A 21,376-nucleotide genomic window follows, 5' to 3' on the forward strand; every position below is an offset into this window, starting at 1 on the left:
AACCACACCCAGAAAAAAGTGACCCCTTCTTTAAGTTAAAATGAACTTACTGTGAAGAAAGTTGAACTTCATATAGCGCCAAAGACATTTTTATTTGTTTGAACGATGTGATTTTCGTAGAAATTAGGTATAATGCATTCCATATATTAGTTAACATTTTCCTATATTTATTTACCACTATGCTACAGAATGAAAAAATTTAACTGATTTGAATTCATATATGGAATGAGTTTATTTAAATTTTTTCATTCATTTGGACAAATCTTACATATTTGTGGTAAAACTTTTACTTCATAATTAGAACTGCTTATCTTCGTTTTTAAATACAATTTTATTTATTTATATAAGCAATTTTATCTTCAATAAAAGACATGTTTTATTAATATATTGAATATATTTATTAAGAATCAACAGCATCGAATCTCTTTGAAATATTAGTTTATTATTCCACTATTTCCAATTTCCGTGTGATATTATCAACTGTAAAACGCACTTTTTCTTCTTCTTGTACTTTTCACTTTTAATAAGTTGCTGCCTAACAATTTTGTCCTCCTTTTACAATTTCAATACCTACAAATATAAAAAATCATAAAACATTTTTGTTGCAAAAGGTTAGCGTCACTGAATATTACCTGATAATTGAAGATTCCAAAATGAAGACAAATGAAAGGGTTGTTATTCTGCTGGTGTTTTCTTTCTTTATACACCATCACGAACATTGATAGATTTATTTTCAAAAAACGAACATTTTTTTCACTAATTTAAAATAATAATTATTTTATATACTTTATTTGTTACTTATTATATTATTTTACCATATTATTTGTTAACAATCTCTCCGTATACCACAACAACGCGATTCCAACTAAAAAACAACCCACGCGCAAACACATAGATTGCGATGACAGGTATCGATTACAGCTAGACAATAGAAATATAGGAAAATTTCCTATATTCTAACAAGTGTGTTTCCTTAAGTTTTGAAAGGATTGCATACTTCTTAGTACGAATGAACTAAAATATTTTTCTATGCCAAGTGTTGTTCGTATGTATGAAAAACTTTCTAGTATAAAGGAAGTCGCAATTATCATTTTATAAGAAATTTTACTAATTTTGAGGAAACTTGGTTTTAGTTCGGATTTTGTTTATTTTTACGAATGCTTTGTTATCGGTGAATAAAATTTTCTTGTTCAGTAGTAAATGCTTATACCCAGCGAAGAAAACAGTATTAGTAAAATTCCATGCCTTATTCTAGTTAATGAACTATTCCTAACTGCTTACAGTTTAGGATTTTTTTACTGAAACGAGTAAATTTTATTATTTCTCACAAAAATTTACCTTAATGGAAATAAAATGGATAAACTATATTGATGAAGAATTTTTCCTTTAGTTTCGAAGGCACTTTTTTCTGGGTGCAGGAAATTAAATTAAAACCAGGAAATTTTACTAAAAGTAAAGAAGAAAATCATTTATACTCACGTTTAGTTCATAAAATTTTTGAGACATACTTAAAAAACTAAGATTTCATTAAGCATTGGAAAATTTCGATGAAAAAATAAATTAATTACAAGCAAATAATTTTTTTCCAATAAAAATAAGTTAAATTTAGCGTTAGTTTCACTACCAAAATTTTTTTCTGTGTGTTTTGCGTTTTCCGCCCATATTGCACGGTGGCTTCATGCAAAGCGGACCGCTCATCCAGTACTAAGGTTCGCTTACAAGAAATTCTCCTAACAGCTGCTTCAGTTTTATCGCGGCTAAGGTCTTAAATTATTTATATGGAGTCCATAAGAGATATTGAGCCTAAGCTCATATTGTAAATTGGTAAAAAATTCAGTCATGTATATCGCGTCTTTTTTTATTAAGCCGATACACTAAAAAAACACTTGGATTCAAAGATTTCGATCTTCCCTTAGACATTTTGGTAATGATTCCCCGTCAAACAACATGCTCCTTAAAAATAAAGACTTTTTAGAAAGCTGTCGGGATGGTTGATATGACAATTTATTTTATTGTTTACAAGCTTACTAAAGCATTTTCATTGTATTCAGAAATAAAGTTGTTCGTGGTGGAATTTAATCATGATAGTGTGATTGCTTTATACCATAAGTGGTTATCGGTACAGACCTCTAGTATTTAAATGTAAATAAATATTTTGTTACTCGCACCATTGCACGCTGTGCGAGCACTGCGTCCAAAAAGTGGACGAAAAGAAAAACGGTGTCTCCACCAGAAATGATCCGAAATGTGAAGGCCAGATTTGATTGACCGTAGTTAAACTAACGCTAAATTTAACTTATTTTTATTGGAAACAAATTATTTGCTAGAAGTTAAATTTTATTATTTTTTCTGAAATTTTCCACAACTTAATGAAATTTTACTTTTTTTAAGTATACCTCAAAAATGCCTGAACTAAATGTGGGTATAAAGTTCAATGACCGTACACATAAGTTCAATATGAACTAAAGCAAAAGAAGAGTTTCGTACGATTCCGAAAAATAGTAAGAATGAACTATTGTATGGTTAAAAGGCCATGATTTGGCGCCAATGATTTTCGTCTTTACTTTTAGTCAATTTTTTCTTCTATGAGAGGATGTAACTTCGTGAACTGCAGTTAAAATCTACAAAAGGACATTAAATTTTCCTGGTTTTAACAAGGCTTTGTGGAAATCTCAAAATGTGGAGTAAAATTTAGTTTAATTTTCGTGCGAGGTAGTTCATTCTTCCTATAAAACAGTTTACTGTTTTTTAGTGTAGTGGTACAAAACTTGCTCGTGAGCTAAACACATAACGAGAAAGGATGAAACCCATATTGAAGTTCTTTCTTTTTTTAAGTTTTTTTTTTCTTCGTATGTGGGCAAGATACAAAAATTCGATAGAGTCATCCATTGTGATGATTGTTTATTAAATCCATGTTAACATTAGTCCAACACAGTTTTCTTTCATCTAAAGATACCCATTTTAATGTTGAATTACCTAAATCTAAGGACCAAAAACCTTTAACCACCTGAACCTTAAGAAGCGAGCAATTGGAATTGAAAAGTGCAAAAATGTGTTTTGCACCACATGCATGTCATTACCGGCGCATTTGTAGTAAAATTTACAAATTTTATTATGAACTATTTGGTCGCAAATAAGAATTTAGAAAATTTGTTTAGGCAAAGCCGACTATCAAAAAACCCTTTTTCGGGAGGTTCAAGTGTAGTTTACTTTGGGTTGAGTGAATTACCCGAATTTATTCTGATATTTGGTTGATAGTTTTGCTGCAAGTAGAGGATGCTAATGAGGAATGTGGTAATTCCGAAACAGCTGTACATCCAACAATCTTGCAGTCTATAGGGCTTTGCCCAAATAAATTTGACAAGCATACTTTTCCTCTGTTGGTTAAGCTACACTTATAGTTTAGTCAATGCCTGGCTTTAAGCTGAAAACAAAAAATTTAGAAAATCTTTATGGTTTATATGTGTATAGTTTTCCTCAAATTTATGTTTATTTAATGAGCGTACGAAAAATTATAAAACACAAGATTTTCTGTCGTTGCACTGAAAAAATAAGCATCCCCGTTTCCAAAGATTTTGTCTTTACACTAATGATTTTGGTATTGATTCCGAGCCAAAGAAGCGGAGAAGTGAAGTAAGGCTACATTTAAAACACAGTTCTCTTTTGAATTAGAGTTTTGCGTACTTGATTGTGGGAAAAAAATTTTAAGTTTTCCGTTTTTCAGTTTCAAGTACAAATTGTTTTTAAAATAAAGCAGTGAAACGCTTTTTTGCTTTGTTGTCAAGATGCAAAAATCCAACAAATTTAAAGACGATTTCATTAATTTTGAAGAATTTTTCATTATTATTAAATACAAGTTGACCTTACACAGAAAAAAATATCACCAAAATATTTAAAATTAAAAAGTTAATTGAAGTTGAAAATTGTTTCAATTAATAAATTAATTGATACAATTAACTTTTTAATCAAGATAGAAAGATTAACTTAATTAAGTCAATAATTGAAAATTTGAAAATTTTTATTAAAAAAGTAATTTATACAATTAACTTTCTAATCGAATTCGGAAGACTAATGAACATTTTTTGTAATTAAACAAACATTCAATTGTTAATCAAACTAAAAACACTAAACCAATTCAGAAAGTAATTGAAACTGGTTACCTTTTTAATTAAAAAATTAATTAAGTTTTGCAATCAATATCAATTAAATTTTTAATTGAATCTATTAAAAAATTAATTGAAATTTGCTAATGAAATCAATTAATTTTTTAATCAAGTATTTTTGTATGCCCAACTAAAACTTTGATTGATACTATCATTTTCGCGATTGAAGACATTTCAATTAAAAAATTAATTTGTACTGTTAATTTCGTGATTGAACCAGAAAAAACTAATTTTGCTTATATTTTAAGATAACCATTTTTAAGTCAAATCACTTTATTGAAAAGCTGATCGTCTTTTGGACAAGGAAAAAAACTTTATATCACAAAAATGCATATTCTATGCTAAGCGAAAAATGCATTCCTATTTTAAGGACACGAAATCTTTGGCTTTACGACAATATTTTTTTTCAGTGTGTATTTAAACAACTGATGCTAGTGTTGCACAATTTTGTACTTGTCCTCAATAGTATAGCTTTTTTTGTCCCTCGCGGCTTGTTTATATAGTACTAACAGAAAACAAGCCTCCAGTTTTATATCTTCATCTTAAAAAAAACTGAGGTTAATTGTGGCAATTTTATGTCATCTGTGTATCGTTGCACCCTCAATGTAAGGTCTTTATAAACTTTATAAGAATTCACTCACACACTCACACTTCGATATACGCAAATCCAATTAACTCGCCCAGCGGGAAATGGAAGCGACGTGGAATCGATGATGGAAGTGCTGTCCGGGTAGCTATAAGGCCTGGGCGCTGCATTACGTGTTCATTTCAAAATAACATTGGATTGGATTGGAGACCAAGGCCTTGCCTCTCGCTTCTATTCGTATGCCTTCTAGAGGTGGTGTCGTCGATGCCATGTTATCAGGCCTTCATACTAAGTACAAAAATCATGCCTTCCAAAGAAGGCCCTCAAAAAGGCCTGGACAGGAAGGCATAAAAGAAAGCGTGTAAAAATAAATATTTTGAAGGCGAGGTTGTCTATGAACTGAATATTTGCCCTCATGCCTTTTACGTTAGAACTTAATTTGACTTACTTTTCCTATACAGTTTATTTTATTTTTGTGATTTTAATATTTAATATTTTTATTTTTCTGCTCCGTCGGGATTTGAACCGGGGTCCTCGTTATTGATAGTCCTACACTCATCCACTGGCCTACGACACATTTATGTGATGTGGGCACCAAAAGGTAAACTTAAGCTACACGTGAGGTCATTCCGCGTTCCCTTCCGTTGGAAGTGAACGTATAATGGGTATCGGATCTTTTATATGTTACAGATAATGCCTTCTAGAAGGCCAAAGTTAGGAGTAACTAGAAATAAGTAAATTAATAGCTTGGCAGCCAACAAAGAATGAGTATGGGATCATTGGTGGGTTCGAACAGATTCTACCATAGGCAAAGTTATAGATTTTTGTTATTATTAATTTAATTATTAATTATTTAGAAAGATTTATGTTTATTTATTTAACCGCACTGTAAAAATAAGTAAATACGACCGTAATGTCAGGCAGGGCGAGTCTTATGGACCATCCACCATGTTTCGTAATACAGTAAGTTATACTAAAGACAATGTATCTTAAAACCTCTTAACATTGCCTCAATGTACATGGAGGTAGATTAAATATCTATATAAGCTAAATCAGTTCTTGATCGGTTAACATAAAATTTCCAATTTCGATTGGATCGTATGAAATATCCCCCTTCAGAAGCGTAGGTAACCAAATATGGAAATTGCTTAGGCCGATAGCCTCTAGTTGCTAGTGCCCGTATAAATAAGTTTATTGTAATTTGTAATTATAATAAATTGAATAATAAATAAATAATGGAAGTTGCTTTTTATGGAGGCTACATATATTTTTGGACCGATATGGGCCACTTTTGCATCGTTGTTAGAGGCCAGTTACTAACACCACGTACCACATTTCAACTGGATCGAATGAAGCGCAGGAAATAAAATCGGGGGATGGGTTTGGACTAATTTTTGCCTGGTTGTTACAGGCCACGTATCAAATTTCCACCGGATGTGATAAAATTGTCTCCTCCAAGAGGATCGTGGGCTACACCTAATACCATCTGACCTACATAAATAGTAGCTACTTGTATAAAGTATACCGTCGAACAGTGGGGTATTTGACCCCCAAACTGGTACTAATTCAAGGGAACAACCAATTTACATGAAATTTGGCAAAACGTTTGCTCTTGTTAATAGTAGTATCTCTGTCAATTTTCAAAGAGATCGTGTCAGGTATATAAAGGGTGATTTGTTAAGAGCTTGATAACTTTTTTTTAAAAAAAAACGCATAAAATTTGCAAAATCTCATCGAAAGAATCACCCTTTATATATAGCGCCCGTATATATAATCGTCCGATTTGAGTTTATATCCCATATTACTCAGCCAATTTTTTGAAATGTTGAACAAAAATTTTTTTTGAGTGGCAAGCACCCTCCCCATATGTACAGGGTGGCTGATATGTAATACAACAAGTGCTATACTTTTTAATTTTTTAAAATTTTATTTTTCAAAAGCAAGGGAGAACAAACTATAGTAACCATGTAGAGATAAAACTGCACACATACAAAAAAAAAATAACTGAAAAAAGTTCATAATCTTAAATTAAAATCTATTTTATTTAAATTTAGTACACGAATCTTTGAAATGTTCGTGCCTCTATCAAAGTTATAGGACCTTAAAATAAGGCCGATTTCATTTAATATAAAGAAGAAAAAAATTATTTAAGTGAATAATCTTTTAATTAACTGTGATATTGAAACCTTGTATTAAAGAGGCTAATACTTATTTGGAAAATACGCTAATACTTATTTGGAAGATTTTGCATTTTTGATTAAAAATTTATTTGAAAATAAGAAAACATTTGTTGCATTAAAATGTATTTTACAATTTGGATTTTTATTCGAAATTTATTTATAGCTGTATACCTGTGTTGATATATCGCAAAACGTGAACGAAAATTCAATAAATGAGACCTATATCCTAGCTTTAAATTCACAGAGCCTAGATCTAAAGCTAGTTAGCTTCCAAAAAAGTGACTTTATATTAAAAAAACAATATCTCAGATTCAATAACGAAATCCTTAAAAAGATTAAAAAGATTTGAAGTCAAATAAATTTTTCTGTGTGTATGCTCTCACAACAACATTACAAAACTGTATTATAACAACAACAACTAATATAGAAGACAAAGAGAAATATCACGATTAAAACAAACGTATAAAGTAAAACCAATGGAAAATATGTGGGTAAATTGATCTACAACTAACTATATGTCCAACTTAATCCCAAAAATACGTAAATTTTAAGACATCGCCAGAAACGCTGTTTCGAATACAAAACTTCACTTTTCTACTGCTTTTTTTCCTATGGTGGAGGGTATAAAGATATATTCTATTTTAAATACACTGGAAGGCGGGGAGGGATACTAATTTCCAAATTTCTGGCAAATGGATGAGAATACATTACATTGTCTAAAACTAAAATCAAGAACTATATCTAACTATACATCATCTTGCGAAATAACAGCAAACTCCAGTTTTGAGGCAAATCGGATTAAAACCGTGTCCTGTTAAAAATGTTTATACAAATGTTTGTTTGACGATTATATAAAAAACTGAATTTTCGTTCTTATAACAACAATGTAGGTCCTTCTTTTTCCAATTCCCAAAGAAGGCACAGAATAATGTTTGCGGGCATTTTTTAGAAAGGAAGTGCAAGGCATTTTAGCATGCATGATAGGAGAAGGCATATGGGAAGGTGTTAAGGATCCCAAAATCATGGGTTAAGAAGGCATGATTTTTGCGGTACTTCGCAATTTTCCCGCTGGGCGCTTTTAATCAAACAAATATGTATGTGTACTCACAAACAGCACTTCTTAACACACTAAATAGCGCATTTCAACAACAAAAATACTCTCCCAATTCACCCAATTCCCCCACCCAAACTATTCACCATTCTTTGGTAATTTGCACAGTCAATTGAATTGTAAACACCTCACCTGTGGTGGAGAAATGTTGGTCGTTGGTTTTCGCGCGACACGATACGAATCACAAATACCATAACAAATATCCCCATGGCTCTATCTATTGCATGTCGTTCAAGAACGACATATCTCAAAATAAATAATAAATACGGGTTTAATGGGAAAATTAAAATTAACAACAAAGTAAAATTAATTTTTCTCAATGCAAAAATTTGTCTAGAAAAAAATGTAGTAATGTAGCCTTTTCTTATGAATAAGTAAGATGAGCAAAAATAATGCATTTCGAAATATGACCCTCTTGCAGTAATTGAGATATTTGTGTTTTCTTCATAATGTGCAGAAAGTAATTAATTTAATTTTTTTAATATATTCCAGATATGTTCGGAAGATGCCGCAAATGTGTTCATCATTAAATATTAAATTTTTACTAGAAACTGTAAAATGTCTCTTATCTGTCTTAAGACATAAAGTCAGAAAAGGACAGTGCTTGATATGAACGAAATGAACTGTGTTGTTGGTTCAAAAATATATTTTTTTTTATTGAAAAAATAAAAATTTTGTAACAAAGAAATTTTTTTGGTGATAAAAGTTTAAAATTTTGGAAGAAATTCAAAAAACTCTAACAAACGAAACACGTTTTCGGTACACGTTTTCCAAACGTTATGTTTTCCTTTGCGTGTAAGGAAATGGACTTAACCATGGCCATTTAGCGATATTTGCAGTACATGACTAATTTTGTCTTTGCAGTATTTACCCCTAGGTTAGATTAGGTTAGGTTATGTGGCAGCCCGATGTATCAGGCTCACTTAGACTATTCAGTCCATTGTGATACCACAGTGGTGAACTTCTCTCTTATCACTGAGTGCTGTCCGATTCCATGTTAACCTCAATGACAAGGGACCTCCTTTTTATAGCCGAGTCCGAACGGCGTTCCACATTCCAGTGAAACCACTTAGAGAAGCTTTGAAACCCTCAGAAATGTCACCAGCATAACTGAGGTGGGATAATCCACCGCTGAAAAACTTTTTGGTGTTCGGTCGTAGCAGGAATCGAACCCACGACCTTGTGTATGCAAGGCGGGCATGCTAACCATTGCACCACGGTGGCTTCCGGATTTACCCCTAGAACATTCTCCTTCGCCTATTTATCAGATTTCCGGAGGGTTCTCTGTATAATATCTTTAATTATAGATGGGAATTTCCACTGACTGCCAAAGTCAGGAAAATAAAAGGTTGTTTATAGCAACATTCCATAAAATAGAAGACAGAAGTCTTACTTGGGGAGTGCCTCTCCTCACATCCTCACATTGTTTACTTGTCCTAGAGTGGCTTAAATACGTCTCTTCGTTGGAAGTTCGTTTATCAGCCTCAGTATTCCTTGATCAACATTCAGAGTTGACAACGCATTTATTATTGAACTCGGGTGGACGTAATTGAATGCCCCTCTGATAGCTTGAAAAGCCACAATGTATTCAATGACAGATAGTGAGCATTTTATAGACCTGAATGGTTCATTCAATGTTGTCGCTTCCAGAGCAATCTTGAATGTATTTTTAAGGGGAATGAGGAAAAGCTGATTGCTTGAAATCCATCGCACCCAAGTGAAAGAATTTTCCCACTTTAGAAATGAAAACCACTTTTGTCTCCCTCCACTTTCCTGGAATATGTGTTAGATTGAGAGAGTCTTTACTTACCCAGTAAAAAATTGGAAGTTCTTCTTAGGGCACAACTTTAAAAGCACTTCTAAAAATGTCCTCCCAAAGATGTTCTTTATTTTAACTGCACAGGAAGTTCATTTGAGTCAATTTTTTATAGCTCGCTTTTTTCATATTTTTAATAGAAATTTTTAATTTTATTGTTTCAAATGGGTTAAAAACAGATTAAAAATTAATAAAATAGTGCAAATGATTTAAATTTTCCCGAAAAATATGCTAAATCCTTTCTAGAAAAATTGCGAATTTGTGAAAATATTTGATGTCAAACATTCCAGACAAGCGTTAATGCAATATGCATTAAAAATCACCAAAAATTTTATAAATTATTTATTCGTCAAAATATCACAAAATTTCTTTATTCACATCCAAATCACTGGATTCGCATAACAGCCTATGAAGTGATGAAAATTCAGTGCAACGGCTGTTGAAATGGTGGACATCCGTCCTATGACAAGCCCATGTTAAAATTATCGCTTCTGCGCCAATTTTGCACCACTTCCGGATCCAAAAAAAAAAACATTTTCACTACTTTTTTGTAGACTTTTTTTTTTTTGCTGGGTATCGCAGACAACCATGGAATAATTCTGCCGTCACTGCTTGAAATTCCGCAGGACTAATTTAATCCGGTCGTCGGGATTGAAACGGCCCATACCATTTTTCCAGTAGGAAATACCTTTTTAACGGGATCTCCTGACTGATTATCCCTATATAAACCACTTGATTTTTTAACCGATTTATATAGAGAGTCTTAATATATTTATGAACTTATATGAACCAATTTTCCCATGGTAGTTCAAGGACATATACTGACATCTTAACCAGATCAGATGAACGGTTTATATGAGAACTACATCTAACAATTGTCCGATATGGCCCATTTCAATACCATTCGACTTACATCAATAAAACGTTTCGTTGGCAATTTAGTTTTATTCAACGTTCGCCAAATCAACTCTGAATTTCACCACGACCAGGAACATATGCACATTATGGGGTCAATGACCAGTATTTCGATGCATTACGAACAGAATGACAATCTTAGTATACCTCTCACAATATCACTATGTAATCTACCATCAAGCTACCGTGGTGCAATGGTTAGCATGTCCGCCTTGCATACACAAGGTCGTGGGTTCGATTCCTGCTTCGACCGAACACCAAAAAAGTTGTTTAGCGGTGGATTATCCCACCTCAGTAATGCTGGTGACATTTCTGACGGTTTCAAAGTTTCTCTAAGTGGTTTCACTGCAATGTGGAACGCCGTTCGGACTCGGCTATAAAAAGGAGGTCCCTTGTCATTGAGCTTAACATGAAATCGGGCAGCACTCAGTGATAAGAGAGAAGTTCACTAATGTGGTATCGCAATGGACTGATAGTCTAAGTGAGCCTGATACATCGGGCTGTCACCCAACCTAACCTAACCTAACCTAACCTAACCTACCATCAATAAAATGGAATTGATTACAATGTGGCAACACACCACCAGCCATGACGCTTAGGCGTCTATATAATGGCCTTCACGTAGACATATGTTCGCGTACCGATAGTCGCTATAGTTGTATTTAAACACTACTTTCAATATAGGCCGCTTTGAATTCAAATTTATTTACATTTCTATTTTCCATCATTATCTTACTTCCTACTCTCGCATCCATATATACGGGAAATAAAAACACACTTTTAAATATAGAACTAGCACAAGGATACTCACTTGCATGGGCATAGTGAACGAATGACAGAGGTAAAGGAAAATTCAAGACATGCCAAAGGACTGGCAGGTGAAAGGATATGCCATAAATGGTCTCTGTTTTGGTAAAAGGTTACAAAATAATGCAGTATGTTGAAATGAGTCGAATTGAGTCAACATCATCATCTTAATGACGCCATGAACATAGCGTAGCATTCGAAGAATGAGAGGAACGAACGAATGAATGAATGAATGACAGAAAAACAGAGGCATTTATTTTTATATGCAACAAAATGTTAAGTGGCACAATTGAAATGTGAATGTTGACGTATTTTGTTTTCATTTTTCTTCTTCTTACTCTTCCATATAGAATTTATAAGCATTTAACTTTTTTTTCTTCAACGAAAGGAGTGTAGAATATATGAAGGGAGATATTAAGGTGGAAAATGTGAATGATATTAAGGATGTTGTGGAGAAATTGAAGATTACTGCACAGAAGAAAAAAAATTAACTTTTTTTAGGAAGAAAATTGAACTAAATAGTACTTCACATTTTAAGATTCTCACAAAGTGTTGCTGAAACCAGGTATTGCCCTGGTGTACTTTTTAACTACACTTCACGAAATTACACCCTCTCATTGCCACATAACCTAACCTAACCATATACCAACACCATGTACCAAATTTCAGCAGGATCGGATGAAATTTGCTCTCTTTGAGGCTCCGCAAGCCAAATCGGGGGATCGGTTTATATGGGGGCTATATATAATTATGGACCGATGGTGACCAATTTTTGCATGGTTGTTAGAGACCATATACACCCTCAAAAAAAAATCGCTTCTCTAACATATGTCCCAAACATATTTTGCAGGAAGCATATATATAATTGGATACTGCCGAAACATTAATATGTTTGTTTTATGTGAACAAATTGTATGTTTGGAAGCATTTTGAGTCCAAAAATATTATATGCTTGGAAGAATTTTCCTCAAAGAAGATTGTGCTCATTCCCTCACATAATTTTCATTTCCACGAAATTTTTTAGTTCTTGGAACCAAGAAAAAAATTTTGCCCATAATGCCAAAATGATAAACAAAACATATGTCCACACATACCTAAAATGCTGCTCTCAAGGCGAAAACACGTGTTGTTTTTTTTCCAAATATCTATTCTCTTGGTTCCAAATGTTTATTCTCTTTACTCTACTCTACTAATATTCAAATTAAATAATATTTAGACTTAAGCATATCAAATTTTTTGCCTTATCATAAAACAGTTTTCCGAAACAACATACAAGCGGTTCCACAGAAGTTACTCTCTTTTGAGTCTCTCGCTGTGTTATGTTGATATCTTTCGACAACCCTCCCGGTTTCCATCTCTATTTCTTTCTCTATACTCTCTCTCTGTCGCTCTCTGAATAAAATATCACAACATATATATGTTTACTCGAAATTTGTAAATGTATATATGTTTACATTAACACATATTATTTTGATGAAACATTCATGCCCCAAACATAATATGTTCTAACATACAACATATTTGTCCCAAACATTTAGAGTTAGTTAAGGAACATTACATGTTTGCACTTAAATATATTGTGTTTAAAAATTGTGCCCGAAACACATTTTGTTTATATCGGAACATATGAAAAACATATTTTTCTAACAGTGTACTAACACCATGTACAAAATTTCAGCCGGATCGGATGAAATTTGCTTCTCTTAGAGGATCGGCAAGCCAAATTTGGAGGTCCGTTTATATGGGGGCTATATGTAAAAGTGGACCGATATGGCCCATTTGCAATACCATCCGACCTACATAAATAACAACTACACCCTCAAAAAAAAAATCGCTTCTCTAACATATGTTCCAAACATATTTTGCAGGAAGCACATATATTATTGGATACCGCCGAAACATTAATATGTTTGTTTTATGTGAGCATATTATATGTTTGGAAGCATTTTGAGTCCAAAAATAGTATATGCTTGGAAGAATTCCCCAAAGAAGATTGTGTTCATTCCCTCACATAATTTTCACTTCCACGAAATTTTTGAGTTCTTCGCATCTTTTTCTGTAATACAAATATGCTGTTTTTTTTTTTAAATGTCTATTATCTTGGTTCCGAATGTCTATTCTCTTTATTCCGAATACTCATTCTACTATTCAAATTAAATAATATTTAGACTTAAGCATACCAATTTTTTGGCCTTATTATAAAACAGTTTTCTGAAACAACATACAAGCGGTTTCACAGAAATTGCTCTCATTTCATTCTCTAGCTGTGTTATGTTGATATCTTTTTATTCAAATCTCCCGGTTTCCATCTCTATTTCTTTCTCTATACTAACTCTCTCTATGTCGCTCTCTGAATAAAGTATCACAACATATATATGTTTACTCGAAATTTGTAAATTTATATATGTTTACATTCACACATATTATTTTTATGAAACATTCATGCCCCAAACATAATATATTCTAACATATTAACATATGTGTCCCAAACATTTTGTGTTAGTTTAGGAACATTACATGTTTGCACTTAAATATATTGTGTTTAAAAATTGTGCCCGAAACACATTTTGTTTATATCGGAACATATGAAAAACATATTTTTCTAACAGTGTACTTGTGCCAAGTTTCAAGTCGATAGCTTGTTTCGTTCGGAAGTTAGCGCGATTTCGGACATGCTCTGATCGACTCAGCATTTCACCACGACCCAGAATATATATACTTTATGGGGTCTAAGAGCAATATTTCGATGTGGAGGGTATAAAAATATGGGAAATATAAAGCTAGAGCAATTTTGATGCAATTGTACAACAGAGCATTTATGATTTATCGGGCGATACATATGTATTCGAGATATAGGACAATTTGAGTAATATTTATAATTTTTGCTACTCAGCAGTGGCGATTTTACAAGGATATTGGTTAAATCTCGCCAAGATATGTTGTCAATTGTGTGTTGTGATATATTATTTGGCCAATTCAGGCGATATTTCCACAAGTCGGAGCTTTATTTAAAATTCGACCATTCTGTGGAAAATTTGGCATTACACTGTGTAGAATATGACTACGATATGGGGAAATCATCACAGAATTTTGATATGGGGAAATCATCACAGAATTTTTTTTAAATAGCATATTAAATGTATTCTCTGTGGAAACCATCGAGTCAATTGGAGGAAACTCCCATTGAAAATGGGTCTAAAATATGAAACATTCTACCATATTTCCCCTACTCTGGCGTACATATATATGGGAGCTGTTTATGCCAAACAGGATAACCCTACAATCTTCCCCTCAGAATCAGATCGCTAAAATATTAATGAAAATATCCAGATACTCGCACTAAAAAAGTACGATATGTTTGACATTTATTAAAGAAAATGTTTGTTAATTCTCCACTAAACCATACCATGTCTAACACCAATTTCCGCTAATATGTCTCATTCAATTTGTGAGGTTCTTACTAGTAAGAATCAATCCGAAAATAAATCTTAAATTCCTCCCTTGTTTTTCCTTCTTATTTCTCGGTTCATATGTTCATTGGGAACATATTCTCCTCGAATTCTTTTGGAGGTTCAAAGCCAACCGTCATCTGTGACTTTCTGCTCTTTGCATCATCCACCACTTCCACTGTGCATCAACAGGAGCTATATCTTAATATGAACCGATTTTGACCAAATTTGACATGCATAGTTAGAATAATAATCCTGCTATCTCACAAAAAACGTGAATGGGAGAATAATTTTGGCCTCTGTGGTCATATGGGTGTAAATTGGGCGAAAGATATACATATATGGGAGCTATATCTAAATCTGATCCAATTTCAACCAAATTTGGCACACTTTACGAAACTATTAAACGTACTCCTTATGCCAAATTTGAAGCAACTCAGGGCAAAACTCTGGCTTTTGATGCCATATAAGGGCAAATCCGACGAAAGATATATATGGGAGCTATAAATAAGCTATCAAAATCTGAACCGATTTGAACCAAATTTGGCACGCTTAACGATACCATTAAACGTACTCCTTGCGCAAAATTTGAAGCAAATCAGTACAAAACTTTGGCTTTTGAGGCCATATTAGTGGAAATCGGACGAAAGATATGTATGGGAGCTATATCTAAATCTGTACCGATTTGGCTGATATTTTGCATATCTCACGAAAGCCCCAAAATATTTGGCTGCCCGAAATTTTGATAAAATACGTTGATAAATACGTCAATTATGACCAGATCGGTGATAAATATATATGGCAACTATATCTAAGGGCGTTTTCGTTTCGCAAAAAATATGTTGCATTGGTGTTACACTATTTTTTTTTTGTCATTATATTTTCACTCAAATGGTAGTGTCATTCCAAAATTATTGTTAATTCATAATATTATGAGGGATACAGGACCCAAAAGCTATAACAGTGCCCTTCATATTCTGCAAACAATTTCCAGAATGTTGCACCTTTTTTACCAATCGAAATCGCCATAAATCTGAACCTATTTTTTTCAAAATCAATAGCGATTGTCTTTGAGCCAATGTAAAACTCTGTGCCAAATTTGAGGACGATCGGACTTAAACTGCGAGCTGTACTTTGCACACAAAATTACATATACAGACAGACGGACAGACAGACAGACAGACAGACGGACATCGCTAAATCGACTCAGAATTTAATTCTAAGACGATCCGTATACTAAACGATGGGTATCAGACTTTTCCTTCTTGGCGTTACATACAAATGCACAAACTTATTATACCCTGTACCACAGTAGTGGTGAAGGGTATAAAAATTAACTAAAAGTAAAGAAGAAAATCATTGGCGCCAAATCATGACCATTTTCACCATGACCATTCTAAGGGTTAATACGGTCACAATTTGGTCAAGGGAAAACGCGTGTAAATCGGTGAAATCGTTTATTTAAAAAATCAAATTAACCCCCATTTTCATATAGCTCCGTTAGTGTTTCGTTAACTAACCAACTTTAAACCAATTTTAGCATGGTTGTTAAAGACCATATACTAGCACCACGTTCCAAATTTTAACCGGAGTGGATGAATTTTGCTTCTCCAAAACGCTGCGGAGGTCAAATCTGGGGATCGGTTTATGTGGGGCTATATAAAGGGTGATACGGTCAAAATTTGGTCAAGGGAAAACGCGTGTAAATCGGTGAAATCGTTTGTTTAAAAAATCAAATTAAATTTCTTTTTCAAGTTCAATTAGTATAAAATTCAGGAAAAATATTCAGTTAGGCTTTCGCTTTTCCAAATCCGAATTGCCGGGCCTCACGCTTGACACCTGCCATCAGATTTTGTACAGCCACCTTGTCCACCTTCTTCGCCGCAGAAAGCCAGTTTGCCTTGAACTGCTGCTAGTCCTTAGCAGTTTTTTGGTCTTCATTAGGTTCCGCTTGACAATAGCCCAGTATTTCTCAATTGGGCGGAGCTCTGGCGTGTTGGGAGGGTTCTTGTCCTTGGGAACCACCTGCACGTTGTTGGCGGCGTACCACTCCATGGCCTTTTTACCGTAATGGCAAGATGCCAAATCGTGTTTCTTCAGGAAAGGCAGCAGACGTTTATTCAAACACTCTTTCACGTAAATTTCTTGGTTGACAGTCCCGGAAGCTATGAAAATGCTGCTTTTCAAGCCACAGGTACAGATGGCTTGCCAAACCAGATATTTCTTTGCGAACTTTGACAGTTTTATGTGCTTGAAAATATCTGCTACCTTTCCCCTTCCTTTTGCCGTATAAAACTCCTGTCCCGGAAGCTGCTTGTAGTCGGCTTTGACGTAGGTTTCGTCGTCCATTACCACGCAGTCAAACTTCGTCAGCATCGTCGTGTACAGCCTCCGGGATCGCGCTTTGGCCGTCGTATTTTGTTTATCATCGCGATTTGGAGTCACTACCTTCTTGCACGATTGTAGACGATACACCCAGCTTATTTGCGGCATCTCGGAGAGAGAGGTTAGGGTTTCGCTTGAAACTACCGGCAACTCTCTTTGTCGTCTCAGCGGCTTCCGGTTTTCAATTTCCCCCCGATCCAGACTTCCTGGCTGTCGACAAACGTTCCCCAAACACTTTAATTACATTTGTAACGGTTGATTTGGCAACTTTTAGCGATTTTGCCAGCTTTGCGTGCGAGTAGCTCGGATTTTCGCGATGCGCGAACAAAATTTTGATACGCTGCTCTTCTTGCTTGGACGGCATTTTGACAACTGAAGAGTGAATTCCAAAATCAAAATAGGAGCAACATTCTACACACACACCTTCAAAAGGAGGGGTGTTCACACTGTTAGAAAAATATGTTTTTCATATGTTCCGATATAAACAAAATGTGTTTCGGGCACGATTTTAAACCACAATATATTTAAGTGCGAACATGTAATGTTCCTAAACTAACACCAAATGTTTGGGACATCTATGTTAATATGTTAGAATATATTATGTTTGGGGCATGAATGTTTCATAAAAATCATATGTGTGAATATAAACATATATAAATTTACAAATTTCGACTAAACATACATATGTTGTGATATTTTATTCAAAGCGACAGAGAGAGTATAGAGAGAAATAGAGATGGAAACCGGGAGAGTTGACGAAAGATATCAATTTAACACAGCAAAAGAGTCAAAAGAGAACAATTTCTGTGAAACCGCTTGTATGTTGTTTCGGAAAACTGTTTTATGATAAGGCCAAAAATTTGATATGCTTAAGTCTAAATATTATTTAATTTGAATAAAGAGAATAGACATTCGGAACCAAGAGAATAGACATTTGAAAAACAAACAGCATATGTTTTCGCCTTGAGAGCAGCATTTTATGTATGTGTGGACATGTGTTTTGTTTATCATTTTGGCATTATGGGCACAATTTTTTTCTTGGTTCGTTAAAAGAAATCAGGGGTCTTCATAAAAATAGCGAAAGGGCACTATACACTTTTTAGAGTTGGGACAGTAAAATGAAATAAGGAGGAAATAGTGAAAAATTACACAGTAAAATGTAAAAAAACAAACTTTAGTTCCTCTTTAGTAGTCCACGAGGAGTTGACGGACACCATCAAATATAAAAGCGGGCATTAAGTTCGACTTTTACAGCTAAAACAATTTAAAAAGTTTATTTTCTTTAAAATGAATTATTAAAGAAAAATAAAAGGAATTTTAGAGCGATGGTGTTAAATGCTAGTACAAAACTGTACACTCCCAAATAAATGTATGTTTATATTATAAAATTATGTATACTCGACTCCACGTTCTTCGACTCCACGTTCTTGTTTTGTTAGTTTTTGAATTCCTTCCAAATTTTAAAGTTTTGTCCAAAAACAGTTTTTTATTACAATATTGTTATTTTTGCAATAAAAAATAATATTTTATCCAAAAATCAGTCAATTTCGTTTATATCAAGCACTGTTACTGACTACAAATCTTTAATAACGCACATTTCGAAGTTTCATTTAAAAAAATTTAATATAGTATATATATAAATGTGTAAATTAAAAAAAAAAAAAAAAAAAAAAAACAAAAAAATGTTCGGTCGGAGCAGGGATTGAACCCACGACCCTTTGCATGCAAGGCAGACATGCTAACCACTGCTCCACGTGGCAAACAAATGTATGTTTCTGTTAAATAATGTTATGTTTGCATGGGCTCGTGGGCGCTGCAAACTATGCTATATAAATGTAACTTAAAACGATAATTATCTACTGGTGACTATAACAGCTACGTAGCCCAGTGGATAGTGTGTTGGCTTACAAACTGTATGGTCCTCGGTTCGATTCTCCGTGCAGGCGAAAGGTAAAATTTAAAAAAATTTATAAAAGTGAATAATTTCTTCAACATTATTTGTATTACAGAAAAAAGTGCCAAGAACTAATAAATTTCGTGGAAGTGAAAATTACGAGTATGTTAGGGAATGAGCACAATCGTGTTTGGGAAAAATTCTTCCAAGCATATAATATTTTTGGCTCAAAATGCTTCCAAACATATATTATGTTCACATAAAACAAACATATTAATGTTTCGGCAGTATGCAATAATATATGTGCTTCCTGCAAAATATGTTTGGAACATATGTTAAAGAAGCGATTTTTTTTGAGGGTGCAGGTTTTTTAAATGCAAAATTGAAAGAAATACGTCAAGTTTATATTGACCAAATTTTGACCGTATCACCCTTTACCACGTTTAGTTCATAAAATATTTGAGACATACTTAAAAGAAAAAGGAAAAAGACCAATGAAGTCTGTGGAAATTTTCGAAAAAAAAAATAATAAGATTTTACTACAAACAAACAATTTTTTGACAGTAGAAATAAGTAAAATTTGTCGTAAGTTTAACTACGTACTTTTGTTTAGTGTGCCTTGCTCTATTAATTGGGTGGCTACTATAATTGTAGCTGAGTGATCTCTTCAATTAACACTGGCAAAATTTAACCACTTGGAAGGGCGGGCGTGGTGTGACAGTCGAAGAAACATGGATCCATTGATACAAAATAGAGACCATGTAATAGTAATAGTGTGGAGAAGGCAAAAACTGTGATATAAGCCGAAAAAGGGACTGTTAACGTTTTCCAGGGTTAACCATGGAGAATGAAGTGAGAGGGATAAACGATCACAGAATCGCTTTTTATTGAAAAAAAAAAAACAAAAAGTTAACGTATAGATTTTTACCTTTACTTTAATTAAAATTACTTTAGTTTAACTAGATTTGTATTTAATATTGTGTAAATTTAGTGTCAGTGTATAATGAGATCTGTATTTAATTTTTTTTAGATCCCAATTTTAATTCTATAGAGCCTAGATTTAAAGCTAGATAACTGCCAAAAAATTCACTATTTTACGAAGGCGCATCTTTGTCATGGAATTAATACCAAAATCCTTAACGGAAGGAAAGTAAACTTTTTTTAGCTATAGTGGCAGCCCGACATTTTTCTAAATAAAATTATACTCTGTTCGTTTTTTTTATAGGGAATTTTTTTTTGTTCCACCCTAGTATACCATAATTCTTATTTTTCAATGATGACTTACAGCATTAAGGAGCCCGTATTAAATTTGTATGGCCTAATGAGGTCATTGCTTAAGAAAAAAGGTAATATAAAGAATCCTTTTGAAGTATTAACATTGGTGTAACTTCCATTAATTTTAAGACGAAAATCCGCGGTTTAATTCAAAGATGTCATTAGTGCAAATTGAGATTTTAATAACTTCATAAGATTTTCTGTGAAAACAAAACTTATGAATAATCCCCATGTGTAATGTATTGAGTTTCCATAGGGCTATAAGAAAAAGGTTGGTGTGAAGTTTTAACAAAAAAGGTCTTAAGAAAGTAAACATTTTTTAAAAGGCATTACACAGAGTTCATTCTGAACGACCTACACATAAGATTACAAAATTAATAGAATTTAATAAAATATGAAAGAAAACTGCATATTCTTAATGGGAATGTATTGACTATAAGAAAATTCGATAAGTGATATCTGTACTTCAATTTTAATTTTTAGAACTTAAATTTTAGGCTATATAAATAGCTTAATAAACATGTCTTTAATTTTAAGAAGTTTAAACTAAGGTCAAAATCTATGGATCCAAAGTAAAGTTTTCGAGTGCAATCGACAAGTTTGGATAAAGATCAGCATATGGTGTTTGTGTGTATCTCAAGCGCATACCCCGAATCTCATATTGCATCCACTGTTTTCATGGGTCCAACAGGCAGCTGTAGTATTGGCTGTATGACTAGGCATGCTATAGACTGAAAAGAAGGTTTCAAAGATTTTGTCCATACAAAAATGATTTTGGTCTTGATTCCGAGTCAA

Source organism: Haematobia irritans, chromosome 5 (genome assembly GCF_050003625.1).
Source record: "Haematobia irritans isolate KBUSLIRL chromosome 5, ASM5000362v1, whole genome shotgun sequence".
Taxonomy (NCBI): domain Eukaryota; kingdom Metazoa; phylum Arthropoda; class Insecta; order Diptera; family Muscidae; genus Haematobia; species Haematobia irritans.